Here is a 14,386-nt window from a genome sequence, read left to right as displayed (position 1 = left end):
GCTAGGAAGAACGTGGTCTCACAGCAAAATGGGTGGTAGCTTTCTAAAATTTTCAAGTGATTCTAGCAAGTTCGCGCGCTTTTAAGATAAAATAATTTTAAATTATAAATTTATTATTGATTATATTTTTATTATTTTACAACAAAATAGATCGGAATAACTTAATTACTTTCGTATTTTCTTTTCATTTCCTCTATTTTTGGACGAGAACTAGTGAGTGGTCTGATAACATAGGGATGCCATCTTTCTAAAATTTGGCTAAATATAGCGTGTTTGCTCCCGCGCACGGTTAAATACACCTATGAATTATGATTATTATTAATTATTTGTTATAAATATAACAATTTATCGAGTCTGAATGTCTTAATTACCTCTTAATTTCCTTTTTTCTTTTATTTACTTTCAAAAAGTGTTTTCCCCCGCGTCTTCTCTCGTTGCCTAGCAACCATCCACATGTGACGTCACTTTGTTTTCATCTTGAGTTAAGAACGTACGAAAGTGAGGGGCGAATTGTGACTGTATTTACGGCCATATCTCGTTAATTTGGTTATAAATGGACAATAAAGTGCGTATAAACATGGCGGAATTAAAGAAATACGTAGAAAATAGAATAAAAACGCCATGTTTAAGTGATATAAGGAATAAAACTGCCGAGTTTGAAGAGACGAGAGGAAGCCATGCCGGTTCTACCTTGGCCATATTTAAGCCTAAAGACATTAAGTACCGTTATGAAGTGACTTGATGGTATAATTTGATTCAAATTACACCACGCCAGGTATGTAATTAACGCCCAGGTGGCGTTTTAAGTTAATTTCAATTATACTAGCTTGTGGAGTTCGCGGTTAAGGACAAACGGCGAATGTTAACGTGGCACGTTGAGGCTAGCGGGAAATAGGACATTTACTACCTATTTGAGTGACTCAGGGGCATATTTAGGACTAAATTACACTACTATAATGCTTAACTCAAATTATAATAGCAGATATGTCGCTTTAACATGAATTCTCGTATGCCGTTTTTAGTGGAAGTTAATCATATTAGCTTTTGGGGTTCATGGTTAAGGACGAATAGCAAATTTAAGCATGAACTAAATCATCACAAATATATTCATACTTCTTTAATTTATGTAAGTATACTCAGTCTGCATTAGAATATCTATATATATTGAATAATTATAGCCTAGTAGGCAAAGTTTAATCTTAAGGTACTTCCTAGGTTAGTCTATTGGTTAGTAGGCTTGAATAGTTTAAGATAGTTTTGCTGTTTGAAGTGAAAAATACCTGTTAAGGTCTGTATTAGAGAAAATTCTTGGTTATTAGACAAGATTGTAGGATATTTAGCCTAATGTCAGAAGTTAACATATAAGCTAATTATTGTTACACCTAGTTGCATTGGGCATTAAGGTTATTATTTACCTTAGCACTTTAGTGCTAAGGTAAAAGTGTTTTATGTATAGAAGGACACAGCATTGTTTGTTTTAGCTTTGAAGGAAAGAGGTAAATAATGATTCAGTTTTTGTGACAATATAACAGACTGCAGTGAGTGGCTAACATTTCTTCAGAGGAATTGTAAAGCATAATTCCTTGAAGTTTTGAAACCTGTTTTAGTGACCATAAGTTAGTCAATTAATCCTTGCAGTTTGAGACTTATTTATATATTAATATTTGTATCAAATCTTTTGTGAATAAGTAATTTATATACTCTTATTTTCAGGTTTCCTGACTTGTCTTTTCTTGAAGACCTGCGGTCGTTTTGCTTGTTTGAATAGAAACAGCTTTGTAATGAAGTGATCGGATGTTGTGGACAATTGAAATGGGTAAGTTTATGAATAATTTTGAACATTATTTTGATTTTTTGGTTTGATAATTTTGGAATAAGCTCATTAATCCATTGATATCTAAAGGGTATATGCAAGTGCAAAAAAATCTGCATTATATGCAGTGGTGTATTTTTGCCATAAACACTGTAATTTCTGGTTTTACCTACACTTGTATATACAAGTATGGAAATAAAGTTTTATGGTTATAAGGTTTGGCCCCCCAAACTGAAGTATTTTTATGTTCAGTAAATGTATTTTTATGGTACAGATGAGAAAAGACCTTTAAGACCCTTTAACTTTCAAATTTCTATTCAGACTTGAATGACCATTATTTTTGAACTACAGAAACCACCCTCCTTAAAATGAGTTACTTTCCAGATGGCCGTTTATATGTTGAATTTTTTGTAAGTCGGTTACTGTACTCTTCATGTCTATTTAAGTACAGTATGATATAAAATCAATACAACTCTTGATTTTATAAGCAAGCTGTTACTATCACACGTATTTTTAAAATACAGTAGCACCTCAATTTAACAGACACTTTAGGGAACTGGCCTTTCTGATTAACAAGATCCATGAAGTAACAAAAATCCCATATCACAGCATGCACTTGAATATTTTTCAGGTATCTTTTATTTAACAGTAATTCCACATAGTTCCTAACCTAAACCAGCATATATTTTAAACTTGACATGCACTTGAAGAGCCACATCTAAAAATGTATGTCTGAAATGGTAGCATAGGGAAAAATAGTTGTAATGGGGTTGCCGTAAGTAACTATGTCCACTAATGAAGTCCATCAAGTTGAGGAGTTACTGTCAACTTTTTCATAGTTGCAATTCCATTTCATGAGAGAGAAAGAGAGAGAGAGAGAGAGAGAGAGAGAGAGAGAGAGAAACTTGTGACATAAAATTCAATCTCCTTTTCTAAAGTGAAGGTCATCAGTGTTTAGCAATAATGGAATGCTGGAGACAGTTCTAATCTTGCAACAAAGCAGGGAGCCTAACCTCAAGCAATGAATCTGATACCAAAGATCATGCCAGTCATAAATATTTATAAGAAAACACTGAACATGTATATTATAATGTGTTTACTGCATGGACGGAATATCAAAATTTAGGCCTAAGGCCAAGAGCTGAGACCTAAGAGGTCATTCAAGTCTGAATAGAAAATTGAAAGTAAAAAGGTCTTAAAGGTGTAACAGGAGAAAAACCGAGCAGTTGCACTATGTAACAATTGTTAGGAGAGGGTGGAAAGTAAGATGGAAGATAGTGAATGTGAGTGGGGGGACAGTACTGCAAAAGGAATGAAAGGGGGTTGTCGTCTTGGAACATCAGATAGTTCTTTCTTGAGTTGGTACCCAGCATCCATCTTCTGCAATACAGTACTTTTGTCATGGGAATCATGGTTACTACGAAGAGTAGTGGGGACAGTGAGTCGCCTTGAAAGATTCCTCTTTTGATGTTAACATCTGCTAGTCTTATCCAGAGCTTATTATTATTGTTATTATTTTTTTTTTCTTGGTCTATCACAGTCATCCTGTTTGACTGGGTGGTTTTCTTTATAGTGTGGTGTTCCGGGTTGCATCCTGCCTCCTTAGGAGTCCATCACTTTTCTCACTATGTGCGCTGTTTCTGGTAGCACACTTTTTTGCATGAGTCCTGGAGCTACTTCAGCATCCAGATTCCTTTTCAGTGATCTTGGGAACATGTCTAGTGTTCTTATGATTATGCTTACAATTTCCACTGGCATATTCCATATCCTTCTTATTTCGATTTTTTGACTTGAGTATCGTCTTAAGTCTGCATTTATTCTTTCCTGACTGTATCCTTCATCTGTTGGTGTTTTATATCCTCTCCTATTATTCCAAGGTATTTGTGTTTGATGCTGTTCCCGTTGGGCAGCTTTATCCCTTCAATCCTTGTCACTTTGCCTTTTTGTATGTTGTCCTTGGTGCATTTTTCTGTTCCAAACTCCATCCTGATGTCCCCAGATACAGTCCTTACAGTCTGGATTACGGTATCTATTTCCTTGATGCCCTTACCATACAGCTCGATGTCGTCCATGAACATCAGATGGTTTCTCATTGGCTGGTCGAGACAAAAACCCATTTTCTGAAGATATGTCTGTAGGGATCATTACCTTTAGTATTAAGTAAAAAGGGACATTTAATAGGTAAATACATGAATAAAGATAGGGTAAATAAAATAACTTGGAAAAGGAGAAGCCAAAATGTTAGGAAGGGAGATCAAACTGTGCCCCAGACTAACAAACACTGTTAGGCCAACGATTTTCAGTTATCCAGTGTAATCTTCTGAACGAAACAATCTCTCTCTCTCTCTCTCTCTCTCTCTCTCTCTCTGAGGATACTTCAAGTCAAATATAATTTCCTGTAATTTCTGTCATGTTATAAGTAAGTAAAAACCCAAATCTGCATATTCACTCCCCTAATTTTTTTTATTTTACATATTTTCCTATTCTAATATATGAGACGCAATCGAACGCAAGGTTAGTTTACGATTTATGAGAATTATCTTTTATAAATCGCAATAAAATAATAAAGTATATAAGTCTTCAGTTTTAAGCAGAAAGTAAAATGGATTGTCAGAGCATCCAGGTTTGGTCACATTTATAGTAGTTTATGCTGAAGGTTTAAAAGAAATCGTTCCATTTGCGTTTAAAGAAAACGAAATTTCCTGGCCAACCTTCTAATATTAGAGCCAAGACTCTTACAATGACTGCTTTGCGCGCAGTATATTTTTTTATCGGTTATTTATTCTGTGTAATAATAATAATATTTATGCAACAAATTTGTCAGGAGGTGACTTTAAGAACTATAAAAAATACATTTGAAAGATGGCCATAAAGTATAATCTTTTTAATGAACACCATATTTTGTTTTATTATTATTATTATTATTATTATTATTATTATTATTATTATTATATTTTCTTTTTAATTTCCGTCCGCACTTTTTTCTGTCCGCCCTCAGAGCTTAAAAACTACTGAGGCTAGAGGGCTGCAAATTGCTATGTTGACCATCCACCTCCAATCATCAAACATACCAAATTGCAGCCCTCTAGCCTCAGTAGTTTTTTATTTTAAAGTTATATATTCGGTTAAAGTTTTATGGATAAGCCACCACCTGGACCGTGGTTAAAGGCTCATACAACATTATACTGAGACCAACGAAAGATGGGCCTATTTTTGGTGGCATTGATTATACGCTGTACAGAAAACTCGATTGTGCCGCCAATGACTTGATCCTTTCTGCTGTTGGGTCAGTATTGAATTGGAATGTTGTTGCTGCTCTTATTGGAGACTAAGTGGGCCTTATGCCAGCTCGGATTCTTGGTCCTGGAGTGACCCTTAAGTGAAGTTTGAACTTGAAAAGATGACTTGGTTAGAATAGAATATAGAATTTAGGCCTAAGGCCAAGCGCCGGGACCTATGAGGTCGTTCAGCGCTGAAAGGGAAATTGACAATTATTAAGAAGGTTTGAAAGGTGTCACAGGAGGAAAACCTCGCAATGGAGCGATAATTGCTCTTTTCTCAGCGCAGAATGACCTCATAGGCCCCAGTGCTTGGCCTTTGGCCTAAATTCTACATTCAGATAAATTCAGTTTACCTGTATAACGGATAATTATCAGTGGCAAAAGGAAGAATAGTTTGCGTTCACGAAAAATGCGAGTGGATTGATCAACAGCAATATTACTCCGACTGAAGTTTCCCCAGAAAGCAAAAAAGTGATATTTTAGTGATGAGCTGCTGCCGCGTTACGAAACCTGCCAGCCTCGGAGACAGGATATGAATGCCCGTGGGAAGAAGAGAGAAAGGAAGAGAGGAGTGGGGGAGGGGGAACGAGAGAATGATGAGAGAAGTTTGGAAGGGAAAGGAGAGAGAGAGAGAATATGTCTATTATGTCATAGATTCGTCCATCATCCACTCCCTTATCAAGAACTTTCAAGCATTCATGTTTAAATCATTCTGTCAAAGGACGATGTTTGATTCTTGGAGAGAGAGAGAGAGAGAGAGAGAGAGAGAGAGAGAGGTAGGGTATTTCTTTAGGTCTTGCCATGGTCCTAGGACCGTCATTTTTGCTGAATTTGCGCCAAGTGTCCCTGCCGCCAGGACCACCTCCGCTCTAGCCATTAGTCTAATCTCAGTCGCCTCCAGCATCCCTTACTGTGATCGTCACCGTAATCTTTGTTACATTAATAGTTTCCGAGAGTTTAACGTCCGAACTTCGCTCGTTTGGGAGAAGCGGTTGGTTGTGAAGGGGGTCTGAGCGTCTGCTGTCTTGGCTGTTACCTAGGGAGCCTTTGTGGGCCTTGGTCTGACCGCCTGTGGTCTTAGCTCTTACTTAGGGAGCATTGGTGGGCCTTGGTCTGACTGTCTGTGTTCTTGGTTCTTACTTAGGGAGCCTTGGTGGCCCATGGTCTGTGGGCTTGGCTCCTATTAGAGAGTCCTGGGTTCTGACGACCATCTGTGGGCTTGGCCCTTACTTTGTTGAAACTATCGCCATCTCAGTCAACTTCGTGAGGTACGGGGTACTTCAGTCTTGCCACTAGGAGATCACGCATTTCAGAATGCTAAATTTCTTTGAATGTAATGTGATATGACAAGACAAGAGGGGCAAGAGAAAGTATATGAAGTGGAATCAAATGAAAATGGAAGAGGAGCCAGTGAATAAAGATGTGACTTGATAAGAAAGAAGGGAGATAAGAAAGAAGGGAAAATGAAAAGGAGAAAAGTGTGGGATGGAATAGGGGAATGCAAATAATAAAGGAGAAGGAGTGAGGACTTCAAAGCAGAGCCAATGGAAGGAAGAAATCCTGAAAGAAAAGCATCACAAAACCGACCTTTTTGGGACACTCCGTAGGGGGCTAGTGCCGTCAGTGCACCTCATGTGGTGCACTGTAGGGATCACTTAAGGTTCTTTGCAGCGTCCCTTCGGCCCCTTAACTGCAACCCCTTTCGTTCCTTGTACTGTACCTCCTTTCATTTTCTCTTTCTTCCATCTTACTTTCCTCAATCCTCTCCTAACAATTGATTCATAGTGCAACTGCTTTGAGGTTTTAATCCTGTTACGCCTTTCAAACCTTTTTACAGTTTCCGTTTCAGCTCTGAATGACCTCATAGGTCCCAGCGCTTGGCCTTTGGCCTAAATTCTATATTCAACTCGACTCAACTTATTTGGGACATTTGTCCATCAGTTTGTACCCAGGTGAAGAAGAGCCAATCTTATCACTATCATTACGAGACCACCACCTCCGTCATCACCATTATGGTAATCGCCGCTGTCATTATCCTCTCTTACAGTGATCGTCCTCGTAATCTCTGCTACAATAAGAGTTTCCGGAAGTTTAACGTCCGAACTTTGCTCGTTTGCCCAACTGTAAATGGGCCGAGTGCGGCGAGGCGAATCGAACCTCAGTCTGTGCTAATGGCGCCGTTGGGATGGAAATTTAATGAATTGTCTTCGGTCCTCGCTGCTACTCTTGCGCTTCTCTCGCGCTGCTCCTCTTTTGTTTATTCTTCGCTTTCCAGGCTTTTTTTTTTTATTTTTTATCTTTTTTTCCGCTTTTAGTTGTCAGGTGTTTGCACACACACACACGCACACACACATGCACACACACACAATCTGGAAAGGGAGGGTTAACGTCAACCTAACAGCCCAGCATTCCGTGGCAAAATATGCTAAAAGTTACACTAGGCTCATTGGCAAGCTTTTCTCTGAGGGGATTTTTGCGCAGAACTAAAAAAATTCAATGATACCATGAAAACAGGTGGGCGGATGACAAGCCACTATTGGAGTGATGATTTTATTACCAAAGATACACAATTTCGCTCGTTTGCCAGAAGAGTAACATAACTCAAAAATTGCTAATTTTCAGGAGAAGCCATTTCAAGTTTAAAAAACTCTGTACTGTCTACAGTGTAATAGTGACATGTCATGCCCTTTAGCGGTCAGTATTGCAAATACAAATAAGACGTTTTTACCACCATATGGAGCAAAGGACGGGCTATCTGCTGGTATAAAAAACTAAAAAAATATTTTTTGAGTTTTGTCACCTGGCGAATGTGCGATATATTCCTAAACGCTAAGGGCTCAGTAGATTAAAAAGGGTATTTCCAAGAATACTTCTGGCAGCTCGAGGGAGACAAAACTCTGGAGACCGGAGCATACAGCTGGTCATAAAGGTATTTAAGCATCCCTTCCCGTAGAGGGGTGGGGTTAGAGCCGTCAGTGCACCTCATGCGGTGCACTGTAGGCATTACTTAAGGTTCTTTGCAGTGTGATTGGGAGAGAGAAAGAGAGAGAGAGAGGAACAAACAAATGAATATACATAAACCAGGTATGAGACTTCACAGACAGGCAGAGAGAGAGAGAGAGAGAGAGAGAGAGAGAGAGAGAGAGAGAGAGAGGCAGGGACACCCGACTGACGTGCACCAATTAAACCGAGGGATTGACAATTAGTCATCCCCGCCTTCTGTTCGGCACTCATTAATATTCATAGCTTAATCCCTTATCCTTGTATGTGTCACCATAGGTGGTTGGAGCACTGGATCCATTTGAATCAGCCAAAGCTTCTGGGCTCATTATGCTAAAGGTGGAACTAAGGGGAGACAGAGAGGACAGTAGATGGGGAGAGAGATGAGGAGGGAGATGAGAGAGGACAATAGATGAGGAGGGAGATGAGAGAGGACAATAGATGGGGAGAGAGATGAGGAGGGAGATTAGAGAGGACAATAGATGAGTATATGAGGAGGGAGATAAGAGAGAACAAAAATAATAGATGAGTATATGAAGAGGGAGATAATAGAGAACAATAGATGGGGAGTAACAAATGAGGTAAGGAAGTCATGAGGTAAAGAAGAATGGGGGAATGAGGAAGTAAAATGAGAGAAAAGGAGTTAAAAGGTCAAGAGAAAATGACAGTCGGAATAAAGGGAGGTGAGGAGGAGGAGTAGAAGAAAGAGGAGGAGGAATAGTTAAGCTAAATGAGTAAAAAGTAATCTTAAAGCATATTGATAGCGTCTGCCTCTCGGAAATGGGTTGAATATAAAAAAAATATGCTGTGCTATAATATGAAAGTCAGAACATCATTCAGTGAAACATGTACCACCACCATTTTTCTTCTTTGCATTTTATATATGCGCCTTATCACTCTTAACATTGCCATTTCTACCCCTTCAATGATTTCCCTTTCTCATCTACATTTCTCTCCATTCTTCTCTGCTTCTTTTCATCTGGTGTTAATATTTCTCCCGCTAATTCTGCCCGAACTTCATCAGATATCATCATCGGACCTTCTTTCGAAGTTGTCCTATTTTTCTCCTGTTCCATTTTCTAATACCAATTTTCCCTCACCTTAATCAACACTCTTCATCGTAAAATTGCAAGAGCTTCCATTATTCCCCTCAGATTATGATCATCCCTCTTCTCTTTTCTCTCCTTTTATTCTCGGAATTTTTTTTATCATGTCCCCCGCTCGTTTTTCCTACTCCATTTTCAAATTTTTTTTTGTAGCTTATCTTTTTATACGTAATTAATACGACTTTTAACTGTGTCAGTTTTGGAGAATTTTGTACTGTTTCATTTGGTCTTTCATTAAGCTTTGGGGTGTCCTATCACAGCAGGACTTTTTGTAGTCAGGTTAATGTTTTTCATATTACTTTAAATTGTCAACAAATAAAATTCACGGCTTCTTTGTCATTGCGTGATTCATATTTTGCAGTATGTCTAAAGTTCGTGTTTTATTTTTAGGATATTTTTATTATTCAGTGATACAGTTTTCAGGTATCCATGAATCATGAGTAAGGAAATATAAGACATACCATTTCTTTATGCATTTTGTAACTTGAATGACAGTATTCCCCGTTTTTCTTTGTATTCAGCCAGAAGGGACCACTGCCATGAGGTCTAGAACGCCAGTGTAAATTATGAAGGTCTTCAGTCTGTTTAAAGCACTTTTGAAATGAGATAAAAATTAGCACAGTCCATGTATTACACACTTCATATAGAAGTACTTTTGAAATAAAATAAAACTACAATCTATGTACAGTATTACACTATATATACAGTGTATATGTATGTATATATATATATATATGTATGTATAAATATAAAGTATATATATATTTATTTATTATACATATATATATATTATATATATATGATAGTAGATATATATAATATATATATATAATTATATATATAAATATATAAATATATAGATATATATGTACTATATATATATAAATATATATATATATATATATATATATATATATATATATATATATATATATATATATATATATATATATATATATATATATATATATATACATTGTTAACATCTCGTTAGCCAACACGCCACCACTCTCCTCCCATCTTTCTTTTGATGTTGTCCTTCTGAACTGTTGTGTGCCTTGCTAATGACTCGCCCTGTGATCTAAATTGAATAAGGGACCCTTTGATGAGCTTACGCACCAATCAATACAGTACTTCCTTCCCTCGTGTCTAACCTCCCTTTTCCTCCGTAGTGCCGTCAGTGCACCTCACGTGGTGCACTGTAGGCATTTCTGAAGGGTCTTTGCAGCGTGCCTTTCATGGTCCATATATGCTGCAACCTCTTTCATTCCTTTTACTGTACTTCCGTTCATATTATCTTTCTTCCATCTGACTTTCCTCAACCCTCTTAAACAATTGCTTCGTAGTGCAATTGCAAGAGGCTTTTCCTGCTGTTACACCTCTCAAACCTTCTTACTGTCAATTTCCGCTTTAGTGCTGAATGACCTCATAGTTCTCAGCGCTTGGCCTTTATTCATATGCCGTTTAAACATGCCTGGATGCATTATCAACCCATCAGTGTGGACGAAATAAAAAAAGAATTAATACTTAAATATTTAAATGTATCGTCGATGGAGAACTCCATTAAAAAAATTGGAGGAAACTCATGCGCCCTCGATGAGGTAGCGGAAGATGGTGTTGCTTGCAAGCAATCCGACGTGATTGACAGACGCAGTTTTCGAATAGAGGACCTCCCCCCCCCGCGCGGTGATATACCAGGTCCCACTTAAGTCTATGGAAAAAGAGGCGAAAGGTCTAGTGTGTGTATATTTTATATATTCTTATACATACATATTTATACGTATTATGTATATGGGGTGGCACTCGCATTGGGGTGGCACTTGTGTTGTGGTGGCACTTGTCTTTGGGTGGCACTTGCGTTGGGGTGGCACTTGCATTGGGGTATCATTTACATTGGGGTGGCATTTGTGTTGGGGTGCACTTGCGTTGGGGTGGTGCTTGTGTTGGGATGGCACTTGTTTTGGGGTGGCACTTGTGTTGCCAGAAGTGTAATTCATTTCTAATAAGATTATTCATGATTGAATCTTACTAGGAAAACGTATCGGGTGAAGAGAAATACTCTTAAAACGAAATTTTTTTTATATTCATTAGATTCTCAGCAGTGTTTTTTCTTTATAAAATTTCTTGTACCTGGGGTCCGTCAGATAAATGTGTGTAAAAGAGAGAGAGAGAGAGAGAGAGAGAGAGAGAGAGAGAGAGAGAGAGAGAGAGAGAGAGAGAGAGAGAGACACACTTCGCCGCAAAACTTTACAGCAAATATCAGAATTAATGAGGAAAAACTGCCGGCATGAATATCTTCAGAACTAAACTTCTGTGCCAAAGAAATAAATGAAAAATCCTGACGCTCCTAGAATATCACAGAAATATTATTTAGTATTAAAAGAAAGAGAAAAGTTTACACGACTTTTTTTTTTAGCTCTGAAACGAAAATAATGTTCCCCAAAAATTTCCCCTAATTAAGAGAGTTCATGGAAAAATGCGGACGTAAAATTTGTAAAGAATATCAGTGTTATAAGAGAAAAATGGTCCAATTAAGTCGGAAGGAATTACAGTATATGTGTGGAAATGTTAGCTATCATACAGTGGAGGAATGCTTATTGCAAAAGAAAAAAGTTTGCTAGAATTATTGGAACTCTGCGAATTAACGCGTTAGGACAAGAGAGACTTTAAAAAAGCATTATTATTATTATTATTATTATTATTATTATTATTATTATTATTATTATTATTATGTTTACCCAGGTTTATGATTAGAAAAACCAAATTCCTTCCAACAACAGAAGCAAACTTAAAGGCAGTTCAATAAAAAAATTTCAAGTTTCAAGGTGGTGGCTAACTTTTAAATCCTGGTAACGGTGCTGACGCAAGAGCATGGCTAACTTTAACTCTGAGGCCAGAGGGCTGAGGCAATTTGGCATGTTCGATGGATTGAGGTGGATGATCTACATACCAATTTGCAGCCCTCTAGCCTCAGTAGTTTTTAAGATCTGAGGGCTGACAGAATATCAGTTTTTATTTTTGAGAAAACTAAAATATGAACATTGCATAAGTTGCTTACGAAATATCCAGTGACAAGATCTACTTTAAAAAAGGTTAGAAAGGAAACAGACTTTACCTAAACAGAAGAAAGAAGAATAAGGGAATGCAGAGAGAGAGAGAGAGAGAGAGAGAGAGAGAGAGAGAGAGAGAGAGAGAGAGAGAGAACGAGACGATAATAAGTATTTTCCAGCGGCCGTTGGTGCCCGATGCTTCAAGCAGTTTTACCAGAAGTTATTGGCTCCCCACTTGCGTAGTTTTCCTTTACTGTTCCGTCTCTTTCTGCCGTTTATTCTCCTTATATTTTCCTTCTTCATCCCCCCCTCCCCCCTCTTCCGCCTCTTGACATAAATTCTCAAAGTGGATAGTGTACAATGGCGGCCTCGGGAAATTCCTTCTTTTTCGTCATATTGTTTCTTGTTTGCCCTTTTTCAGTTTTCTGTAAAAGAAAACTATTGTGCCGGCTTTGTCTGTCCGTCCGCACTTTATTCTGTCCGCACTTTTATCTGTCCGCACTTTTTCTGTCCACACTTTCTCCTGTCCGCCCTCAGATCTTAAAAACTACCGAGGCTAGAGGCCTGCAGATTGTTTTGTTGATTATCCACCCTCCAATCATCAAACCTACCAAATTGCAGCCCTCTAGCCTCAGTAGGTTTTATTTTGTTTAAGGTTACAGTTAACCATAATCGTGCTTTTGGCAACGTTATAGGATAGGCCAACCCCATGGTGGGGTGTCAAATGTATTTCGCCGTGTTTAGTGCTAGCCCTTGGGGGTCAAATGTATTTCGCCGTGTTTAGTACTATTCCCTGGGGGGATCAGATGTCCCTAAGTGCATTTCGCTATCTGCCTGAAATTTCAGGCAGTTTGTGAAATGCGTGGTTTCGCTTGTCACTTAGCCAGACCGCTAAAATGTTTTTGTTAAGTTGTGTAAATACAATTCTCTAGAGGTCATTTCCCTGTAGCCTTTGTCTGCCGTATGATTTATCGTTGATAAAAATGTTCAAACCAGTTAGTAAATCTTTTTGGCCACTTTTAGCCTAGTTCGCATTATCCTTTTAAACCAGATGTCAAAATATAATGTGACTCGATAAACATGCTATGCGCCATTATACTAACGATATTCAGGTTGAAAACAAGAGACATCTCCCTCAACATTCGAGAAAAACGAGGCATCAAGAATGATGCTATGCGCCGCTTCCATTATGGTGAAAAATTGCACTTAATGCAAAGTATTTCGCGGGTGACCGCGTATCTTGCATCCAGAGACACATTACGAGGTGTTTTCGTTATGGAAAATAAGAGGCGTCTACGTACCAGCAGCGGTCGTTATAAGGGTCAGAGGCCGTTGCTATACTCAGTGCTTTTGTTCTTGTGAGGAGAGAGCCAATCAGCGCTCGGAGTGTTCAGTGTTCTTTGAGTACAACTGGTTCCTCTGTAAATAAACAGCTTGACCGCGAGGAAATAACACTCTGCAAGGCAGCAGCCTTTGGAGAACTTACAACATCTGTGGCTTGCAATGACAATCTCAGTGGACGATGATTTGGCGAGTGTCACCATTAGCCTTTCCAACATTGCCTGCCTCCACCTCCAACTCCTTTTTGTTAACTCCTGCCTGTTTTTTTTTATGGAGTAATGCATCTGACTACTCTACTAAAATAATCACAAGACAAATTCTCCTCCAATCTTGTTGAGTAGAAATATTTTCGTAGGTTATCCAGCTTTATTTTTCATGCTTCTCCTTCCATGAGTGATTATGATTTTATGTATTAGTCACACTTTTAAGCAAAGTTGGAATTCTGTTTTTTTTTTTTTTTGAGGGGGGACTTCTGTTAAGAAAGCTTCCTTCCATTATAGAATATATATATTATTCATGGTTTTCTTATAGACCACCTCCTTCCTCCATTCCTATGCCTGTGCCATCTGCAATTAACAGTTCTATGTATCACTCCATTAGTATAAATAATAGTTTTTCAAGTTCCTTCTAAAGCTTCTCTCATCAATTATATATATATATATATATTATATATACATATATATATATATATATATATATATATATATATATATATATATATATATATACATACTGTATATATATATTATGTCTATATCTGTATACATAACCTAAATATAAGTATATATAAATATA

The 14,386-nt window shown here is 37.8% G+C and overlaps 1 long non-coding RNA gene across 1 annotated transcript in view; it reads left to right on the top strand.

Annotated features, from left to right (window-relative positions):
* The first annotated feature begins 481 nt into the window (after positions 1-481).
* LOC136855539 (uncharacterized) overlaps positions 482-14,386 on the top strand; it is a 41,215-nt gene continuing 27,310 nt past the window's right edge. Inside the window, exons 1-2 of the long non-coding RNA XR_010858058.1 lie at positions 482-775; positions 1,714-1,816. This is a non-coding gene — a long non-coding RNA (uncharacterized lncRNA). The remainder of the gene's footprint in view (positions 776-1,713; positions 1,817-14,386) is intronic.

The sequence above is a fragment of the Macrobrachium rosenbergii genome, chromosome 31 (assembly GCF_040412425.1).
Source record: "Macrobrachium rosenbergii isolate ZJJX-2024 chromosome 31, ASM4041242v1, whole genome shotgun sequence".
Classification (NCBI taxonomy): Eukaryota; Metazoa; Arthropoda; class Malacostraca; order Decapoda; family Palaemonidae; genus Macrobrachium; species Macrobrachium rosenbergii.
The sequence above is the reverse complement of the archived record's forward strand: the minus strand, read 5'-3'. Positions and strand labels throughout refer to the sequence as shown.